General features: G+C 46.6%; 1 pseudogene; it reads left to right on the forward strand.

Annotated features, from left to right (window-relative positions):
* The first annotated feature begins 3,159 nt into the window (after positions 1-3,159).
* Positions 3,160-9,816, forward strand: LOC125897246 (myosin-6-like; annotated as a pseudogene).
* The last annotated feature ends 284 nt before the right edge of the window (positions 9,817-10,100 follow it).

Genomic DNA, 10,100 nt, shown 5'->3' on the forward strand with positions numbered 1-10,100 from the left:
CGTTGGCCAGAAGGTAACATCAGAAATGTCAAAATGATATCAATATATCGAACACGTTAACTGATTTAGATTTTTCAGGTAAAATACATCTTGTTGCTGACTCCGCCCACACCATGACATCACTGAGCGTCAGACTCCAGCCTGCCTCGCCACACTGACTGTGGAGAAATAGTTGATACAACTTCTCTTTAAAACATCTGGATTTCCCCTTCAGACCATGAAACTTGACTCCTGTTGAGACACAGATCCTGTTTGCATGGTATGGATAATAATTAGAAGTGGGTTTATTTTAAAAACTTGCACAGTTTTACACAGAATGTGAGTTTGCACATGTTTGTTCAAATGTTTTATTTTAATACAGATGTTAATAAAGTTGATGCTATTTTCAAAAAGTGTTCTTTCTCTTTTTCATCAGACTTTATATTTAACACAAAGTTTTAGAAGAAAACAACATTAAACATTTTAAACTTATTACAAAGAGTCTAAACATCATTCTGATTAATTACTTAAACCGCACCACCTCCCTAAAATTTTTATTGCAAAAAACAACAAACAAACAAAAAAAGCTGAGGTAAAGTTTCAGGCTGCAACAAAGCTCTCAACACACACACACACACACACACACACACACACACACACACACACTGGTGTGTGTGTGTGTGTGTGTGTGTTCACAGAGACTGAACAGAAGCGACTCTTCATCATTGTCTTCATCAGCTTTAAAACTTAAAGTGAATGTTCAGCTGCTGGTTTCTCTAAACATGAACTTGATTTTTAAAAGAAAGGAGGTGAAACATTTGAACCTGAGGTCATTTTCAAAGACGACTAAAAATATAAAATGATCAGTCACATGAAAATAAAAACACATCATATGAAGTTGAGAGTGAGAAGATCTTTTTTTACATTTAAACAGAAACCTGTTAGTTTCTCCAAACAGCAGCTTTATGGTCACAGTGACGCTCGTCTGTGTCTCTGAAACTAAATCTGACTTTGTTGAATCAGTGTCACCAAAATCATCCTGAATTATTGCCCTGAATTCACCTGATTACTGAGTAGTTTCAATAAACACACACTGATATAACAACTTTAACTTCTAACTTTCTCCTAATTTCCCAATAATCAGCTGCTACAAACTCTGATTTAACTCTGAACTTTAATCTCTAGCCCCTTTTACACTGCCAGATGTTCTGCGAATGTTGGGCCGTTTTGCCGGCAGGCTGCGAGCGTTTAGACACACAGAGCCAGATTGGCGAGTTGATCCGAGGTGCTCAGTTTTCTGCCTCGTAGGGTAGACATATTGGTGGAACCCTTTTAGTCCCTAGGCCTTCTGCAACAGGAGTGGATGTTGATGACTTGTGGGAGGAGCTGTTGATGACTTGTGGGAGGAGCTGTTGATGACTTGTGGGAGGAGCTGTTGATGACTTGTGGGAGGAGCTGTTGATGACGCCGCACGTGCGAGCCACTGGCGGTGGATAAACAGGAAACAGCTGATAGCAGGAATTAGCGAGCAGCTAGTAGCAAGAGGGAAACACAAACCTGACAGACACTGTAAAGATGAGCAACTGGGGAGACAAGGAATTGTGCGCGAGAGGACAGAGAGAGGACAGAGAGAGGACAGAGAGAGGACAGGAGAGGACAGAGAGAGACAGAGAGGGGACAGAGAGGGACAGGGAGAGAGGACAGAGAGAGAGAGGACAGAGAGGGGACAGCGAGAGAGGACAGGGAGAGGACAGAGAGTGGACAGGGAGAGAGGACAGAGAGAGAGGACAGGGAGAGAGGACAGAGAGAGAGGACAGGGAGAGGAATTCTGTATAAACAAAAGTAGGTAGGCGGCATTGGGCTTTCCTGCAAATTTGCACAACTCCTGTTTAAAAAGGGCTTCAGTCTCATTTTAACGTTTCTGTGGAACTCTCTTAGAAAAATTACATATTTCATTATTTCACATTTAAAAAATATAAACCTGTTTTTCACTGAATAAAAGAAAGTTATTAAATGTTAAAGTTGTGAAGTAGCTGAATGAGATGAAACTATCTGATTAAACAACATAATAACACTGATATTTAATGTTAATGTTCAGTTACACTCTGGGACACAGAGCGGTCGGCTCTGGACAGAGAGAGGACAGGGAGAGAGGACAGAGAGAGAGGACAGAGAGAGAGGATGTTTCTGTGTTATCTTTCTCATGTCGAACTGAGACTGAGATTAAAACTCTGATTCCAGTGTGTCTGGTTTCTATTTACAGGCTGAGAGCTGATGAGTCCAGACTGTCTCAGATAAAGAGACAGAAACACTTCAGCCAGTGAGGACACACTACACACACACACACACACACACACACACACACACACACACACACACACACACACATTCTTAAAACCTCACAAAGGAGTTTGATCATGTTTCATTCACGGCCTGGTTTCTGAACATTTTACTCCTTAAACATGTTTTTTTTTTTTAATCAAATCAAACTTTATTCATTCAGCACCTCTCACACCTTCACACAGCCCAAAGTGCTTCACACAGCTGCAGTAAAACAGCACAGAAGAAGTGACAAGTGAACAGGCAGACATTACAACAATAAACCAGAAAATATTTTAAAAAAATAACATTAAAAAAAGTGGAAAATGCCAAAGATGAGACTAAAAACCGAGGCAGTAAATGACGAGGCACCGTGAAGTAAATCAGGTGCAGTTATGATGTCTCGTCTGTCTCCTGTCAAACTGATCTACATGTGGGAACAGATTAAACTGAACCTTGTTGTGTTTTAAACCAACGTCTGCTTTTTAAATTAATGTTGAGCTGCAGCAGGTGAATAATGATGATACTGAAGAGGAACTGGCCGAGTGGAAGCTTCAGTCCTGTGAGGACTCAGGAGAAGCTGAGTCTAAATGGAGAGGTGTCAGGAGTCCATATCGGCCGGCTGATAAACTGTGAAACTCTCCTTTTCCTAAAATGGACTCTAACAGCCAAAGGTCCTGAATCTGCCCTCACTCCGTGTCTTCTTATCTGAGGACAAATTTAGTGTCATCCTCTGTTTTTTTTTTCTTTCAGTGGTCGTCTCCTAATTTGGTCCTCAGGGAGTCTTTATAAACGTTCGCCTGCTGTGACGAGTCTGCAGCCTCCACAGAAAAGATTCTTTCCTCTCAGACTGATCTCACTGCCGTGTACCTACACCCTCCACCATGGGTGACCCTCTGATGGCTGAGTTCGGGAAGGCTGCTCCCTTCTTGAGGAAGTCAGAGAAGGAGCGTCTGGAGGCGCAGACCAGAGCTTTTGACATCAAGACTGAATGCTTTGTGGTGGACGACAAGGTAGAATACATGAAGGGACAAATCCAGAGCAAAGATGGAGCAATGGTGACTGTCAAAAAGGAGGATGGAACAACGGTGACTGTAAAAGAGTCCGACGTCCACCCCCAGAACCCGCCAAAATTTGATAAAATTGAAGACATGGCAATGTTCACTTTCCTCCATGAGCCCGCTGTGCTGTTTAAGACAGAGAGGGGACAGGGAGAGAGGACAGGGAGAGGACAGATCTACACCTACTCTGGACTCTTCTGTGTCACCGTCTACTCCAGCCCAGCTTCCTGGCACTGCGAGGACTTTTCTCTCAGATGATTTTGAAAAATGGTTTGGATGGTTTAGGCCCAATCTCAATAACCCTTGCCACACTACCCTTGGCCTCAAAATGAAGCAACGAGGGTAGGGGTTGAAATCTTTCCTAAGATCCGAGGCCCCCCCTCACATCTTCTCCATCTCTGATAACGCCTACCAGTACATGCTGACTGACAGGGAGAACCAGTCTGTCCTCATCACCGGAGAATCCGGCGCTGGGAAGACTGTGAACACCAAGAGGGTCATCCAGTACTTTGCTCACTACGTCAGCGCGTCAGTTATGTTCATGCATACGTAACTATTTTATCAAATCATCCTTGAGTTCACCCTACTGATTGCGTTTGCGCATTCATCATAAAACACTGAGAAATGACAACTCGCGCTTTTGGAAAATTCATCGAGAGCGACAGGGACTTTGCTAGCTAGCTAAGTGTCACCTTTCAGCTCAAAGCTGAGAGGAACTACCACATCTTCTACCAGATCCTGTCCAATCAGAAGCCAGAGCTGCTGGACATGCTGCTGATCACCAACAACCCCTATGACTACTCCTACATCTCCCAGGGAGAGGTAACAGTCGCCTCCATTAACGACTCGGAGGAGCTGATGGCCACCGACAGCGCCTTCGATGTGCTGGGCTTCACTGCAGACGAGAAGATGGGCGTCTACAAACTGACCGGCGCCATCATGCACTATGGCAACATGAAGTTCAAACAGAAGCAGCGTGAAGAGCAGGCGGAGCCGGACGGGACAGAGGCTGCTGATAAATCGGCTTACCTAATGGGGCTGAACTCTGCTGACCTCATCAAAGGGCTGTGTCACCCCAGAGTCAAGGTAGGAAATGAATACGTCACCAAAGGTCAAAGTGTGGATCGCGATCCAAGCCAGACGGTACCCGACGGGTCGGGCCAGGTTTGGTCAGAAGATGTTCAACTGGATGGTGGTGAGAATCAACCAATCCCTGGACACCAAACAGCACCGTCAGTACTTCATAGGAGTGCTGGACATCGCTGGATTTGAGATCTTTGATTTCAACACTTTTGAGCAGCTGTGCATCAACTACACCAATGAGAAACTACAACAGTTCTTCAACCATCACATGTTCGTTCTGGAGCAAGAAGAGTACAAGAAAGAAGGTATTGAATGGGAGTTCATTGACTTTGGGATGGATTTACAGGCTTGTATCGACCTCATTGAGAAACCTTTGGGGATCCTGTCAATTCTAGAGGAGGAATGCATGTTTCCCAAAGCCAGCGACCAGACCTTTAAGTCCAAGCTCTACGATAATCACCTGGGCAAGAACAAGATGTTTGAGAAGCCAAGGGCTGCAAAGGGGAAAGCAGAGGCTCATTTTGCCCTGGTTCACTATGCCGGCACGGTGGACTACAACATCGGGAACTGGTTGGTCAAAAACAAAGACCCCCTGAATGAAACTGTGGTCGGTCTTTTCCAGAAATCATCTCTGAAGCTTCTCAGTCTGCTGTTTTCTACCTACACAGGAGCTGACGGCGGTGACAAAGCAGGCGGCAAAGGAGCCAAGAAGAAAGGTTCCTCATTCCAGACTGTGTCTGCACTTCACAGGGAAAACCTCAACAAGCTGATGACCAACCTGAAGACCACACATCCTCACTTTGTCCGCTGTCTGATTCCTAATGAGAGGAAAACACCAGGGGTCATGGACAACTGCCTAGTGATGCACCAGCTACGCTGTAACGGAGTCTTGGAAGGCATCCGAATCTGCAGGAAAGGTTTCCCAAACAGGGTCCTCTATGGAGACTTCAAGCAGCGGTACAGGATTCTGAACGCCTCAGCCATCCCTGAAGGTCAGTTCATTGACTGCAAGAAGAGTGCTGAGAAGTTGCTGGGGTCACTGGACATCGATCACACTCAGTACAAGTTTGGCCACACCAAAGTCTTCTTTAAAGCCGGTCTGCTGGGAACACTGGAGGAGATGAGGGACGAGCAACTCTCTCGCATCATCACCAGGATCCAGGCTAACGCCAGGGCAATCCTCATGAGGGCAGAGTTTGCTAAGCTTGTGGAACGCAGAGATGCCCTGATGGTGATCCAGTGGAACCTTCGCTCTTTTCTAGGTGTAAAGAACTGGCCCTGGATGAAGCTTTTCTTCAAGATCAAACCTCTGCTGAAGAGTGCCGAGTCTGAGAAGGAGATGGCAAATATGAAGGATGAATTCAACAAGCTGAAAGAAGCCCTGGAGAAATCAGAAAGTAGACGGAAGGAAATAGAGGAGAAAATAGTGACTCTTCTCCAAGAGAAGAACGATCTGACTCTGCAGATTCAGTCTGAACAGGACACACTGACAGACGCTGAAGAACGCTGCGAACAGCTCATAAAAAGCAAGATTCAACTAGAAGCCAAGCTGAAAGAGATGACAGAAAGACTGGAGGATGAAGAGGAGCTGAATGCAGATCTCACAGCTAAGAAACGGAAGCTTGAAGATGAATGCTCCGAGCTGAAGAAAGATATCGATGATCTGGAGCTGACTCTGGCCAAGGTTGAGAAAGAGAAACATGCCACAGAGAATAAGGTTAAAAACCTGACAGAGGAGATGGCGTCCCAGGATGAAAATATCATGAAGCTGACTAAAGAGAAGAGGGCGCTACAGGAGGCTCACCAGCAGGCACTGGATGACCTTCAGAGTGAAGAAGACAAAGTCAACAGTTTGACCAAAGTCAAAGGTAAACTGGAGCAGCAGGTGGACGATCTGGAGGGCTCACTGGAGCAAGAGAAGAAAGTCCGAATGGACCTAGAGCGCTCAAAGAGGAAGTTCGAAGGAGACCTGAAACTGACTCAGGAGAGTTTGATGGACGTGGAAAATGACAAACTGCAGCTGGAGGAAAAACTGAAGAAAAAGGATTTTGAGATTGTCCAAATAAATTCAAGACTAGAAGACGAGCAGGTTGCTTCAGTTCAGCTCCAGAAGAAGCTGAAAGAAAACCAGGCCAGAATTGAGGAGCTGGAAGAGGAGCTGGATGCAGAGCGTGCAGCCCGGGCCAAAGTTGAGAAACAGCGCTCTGATCTTTCCCGTGAGCTGGAGGACATCAGTGAGCGCCTAGAGGAGGCAGGTGGAGCGACATCAGCTCAGGTGGAGCTGAATAAAAAGAGAGATGCTGAATTTCAGAAGCTGCGTAGGGAGCTGGAGGAATCTACGCTCCAACACGAGGCCACTGCTGCCTCCCTGAGGAAGAAACATGCCGACAGCGTTGCTGAACTGGGCGAACAGATTGATAACCTGCAGCGTGTGAAGCAGAAGCTGGAGAAAGAAAAGAGCGAGCTGAAGCTGGAGCTAGACGACTTGTGTTCCAACATGGAGAGTGTGGTGAAGGTCAAGTCAAACATTGAGAAGATGTGTCGTACGATGGAAGACAACATGAATGAGTACAAGAGTAAATATGAAGAATCTCAGCGCACCATCAATGACCTGACGACCCAGAGGGCCAAGCTGCTCACTGAGAATGGTGAGTTTGGACGTCAGCTGGAGGAGAAGGAGAGTCTGATATCACAACTGACCAGAGGGAAGAATTCGTACAACCAGCAGGTAGAAGATCTCCGCAGACAGCTGGAAGAGGAAGTCAAGGCCAAGAATGCCCTCGCCCACGCTGTACAATCTGCTCGTCACGACTGCGATCTGCTCCGAGAGCAGTTTGAGGAGGAGCAGGAGGCCAAGGCTGAGCTGCAGAGAGCTCTGTCCAAATCTAACACCGAGGTCTCAGCATGGAGGACAAAGTATGAAACCGATGGAATCCAGAGAACAGAGGAACTGGAAGAAGCAAAGAAGAAGCTGGTGCAGAGACTGCAGGAGGCCGAGGAGGCCATCGAGGCTGTGAACGCAAAGTGTTCATCCCTTGAGAAGACCAAGCACCGCCTCCAAAATGAGATTGAAGACCTGATGCTGGACCTTGAGAGATCCAATGCAGCATCTGCAGCTCTGGACAAAAAGCAAAGGGCCTTTGACAAAGTCATGGCAGAGTGGAAGCAGAAGTTTGAGGAGTCGCAGTGCGAGCTGGAGGCTTCTCAGAAGGAAGCTCGGTCTCAGAGCACTGAACTCTTCAAACTGAGGAACGCCTATGAAGAGTCACTGGATCAACTTGAGACGATGAAGAGAGAGAACAAGAACCTCCAAGAGGAGATCTCTGACCTCACCGACCAGCTGGGGGAGGGTGGCAGGAGCGCTCATGAACTGGAGAAGATGCGTAAGCAGCTCGAGCAGGAAAAGGCGGAGCTGCAGTCGGCACTTGAGGAGGCAGAAGGTTCTCTGGAGCACGAAGAGAGCAAGATCCTCCGCGCCCAGCTGGAGTTCAACCAAGTGAAGGCAGACATGGAGCGCAAGCTGGCTGAGAAAGACGAGGAAATGGAGCAGGCAAAGAGGAACTACCAACGGATGCTGGAGTCGCTTCAGTCCTCTCTGGAATCTGAAACCAGGAGCCGCAACGAGGCCCTGAGAGTCAAGAAGAAGATGGAAGGTGACTTGAACGAGATGGAGATCCAGCTCAGCCAAGCCAACAGACAGGCAGCTGACGCCCAGAAACAGCTCAAGAGCCTCCAGGCCTTCCTGAAGGACTCTCAGCTGCAGCTGGATGATGCACAGCACGGCAATGATGACCTGAGAGAAAATATTGCTCTTCTGGAACGCCGAAATAACCTGATTCAGGCCGAGTTGGAGGAACTGAGGTCCGCCCTCGAGCAGACGGAAAGAAGTCGTAAACTGGCAGAACAGGAGCTTACTGATGCTACAGAGCGCATGCAACTCCTGCACTCCCAGAACACCAGCCTGATCAACCAGAAGAAGAAGCACGAAGCAGACCTCATGCACCTGCAGACTGAGATGGAGGAGGCCATACAGGAGAACCGCAACGCTGAGGAGAAGGCTAAGAAAGCCATCACAGACGCAGCCATGATGGCAGAGGAGCTGAAGAAGGAGCAGGACACCAGCGCCCATCTGGAGCGCATGAAGAAGAACATGGAGCAGACCATCAAAGACCTGCAGCACCGTCTGGATGAGGCCGAACAGATCGCCATGAAGGGAGGCAAGAAGCAGGTCCAGAAACTGGAGGCTCGCATCAAAGAGCTGGAGAACGAGCTGGAGGCAGAGCAGAGGAGGGGAGCGGAGTCCATCAAGGGGGTTCGCAAGTATGAACGCCGCATCAAGGAGCTCACCTACCAGACTGAGGAAGACCGCAAGAACATGGCTCGTCTCCAGGACCTGGTGGACAAGCTGCAGCTGAAGGTCAAGTCCTACAAACATGCTGCCGAAGAGGCCGAGGAGGCAGCAAACACCAACATGGCTAAACTCCGCAAGCTGCAGCATGAACTGGAAGAGGCTGAGGAGAGGGCCGACATCGCAGAGTCACAGGTGAACAAGCTGAGGGCGAAGACCAGGGACGGGTCCTCCAAGAAGGGCCTGGACGAGTGAGCAGAGAGTCAGCAGTTCAGGTGAGTGGAACTGAACATTCGCTCTGACAAGAGAAGGTTGTGAAACCCAGTTTATTCACAAAAAGACAAAATGAAAAACAGTTAGACAGAAACCAAAGGTGGAGTTATAGCTGTGCGTCAGCTCCGGGCAGAGCCTACACTGTTGTGAGCATTTACACTTGTGCGGCGGTGTGTCTGTGTCACTCTGCAGTTACACCTCCAAACCGCTAGTCGGCGACGGAGGTTTCTGTGAAATGCTGTAAAGTTTAGTTGATTCAAAACACACATTAAACACACGTTAAACACACATTAAACACATGTTAAACACACATTAAACACACGTTAAACACACATTAAACAAACACACATTAAACACATGTTAAACACACATTAACAAGCTCACACTCACAGTTAAACAGCTGGAACTCATTTGAACATGTTGAATCTAAACACTTGTTTGATTAACTATGATTATTTCTATTAGAAATGCAGCTCTAAGTTAAGTGTTTGTATTTAATGAGTCATGTGATCTGTCGTCATTTGTTAACAGCTGGTGAATGTGTTTTGACTGACAGGTGTTCCTGATGATGGAGGAACGTCTGTGATCACCGTGGAACCAGAAGACAACACAAATGGTTCTTCTCTCAGTGTCACTGTGAATTATTATTTATCATTAGTCGTTTGAATTTGGAGACAGCACGTGTCTATAGATTAACTCTCTGATTAGCTCTCTGTGGTATGCATCACGATGCCAGTTGGTGACAATGTAAACATAATTTAAAGAAATTAGAAAAAATTGTTTGGGTTAAACGTTTAGATACGTTACCTTAAAGCAACACAGTACCATGATGGTCAAAATAATAAAAAAAAAAAAAACATGGTTTATTGTTTAAATTGTATTAAAATATAAAATTAAACTTGTGAAATATTCAAAAACCTTTAAGTTTAACATTCATGCCTTTTGAAAATGATCAGTTTCTGAACATTCCCCTCAGACGACTGAATGAGTTAAAGACCACACTTCAGTTTAACGTGTGTGGACAGGGGCGGGGACAG

This window comes from Epinephelus fuscoguttatus, linkage group LG11, assembly GCF_011397635.1.
Source record: "Epinephelus fuscoguttatus linkage group LG11, E.fuscoguttatus.final_Chr_v1".
Taxonomy (NCBI): Eukaryota; Metazoa; Chordata; class Actinopteri; order Perciformes; family Serranidae; genus Epinephelus; species Epinephelus fuscoguttatus.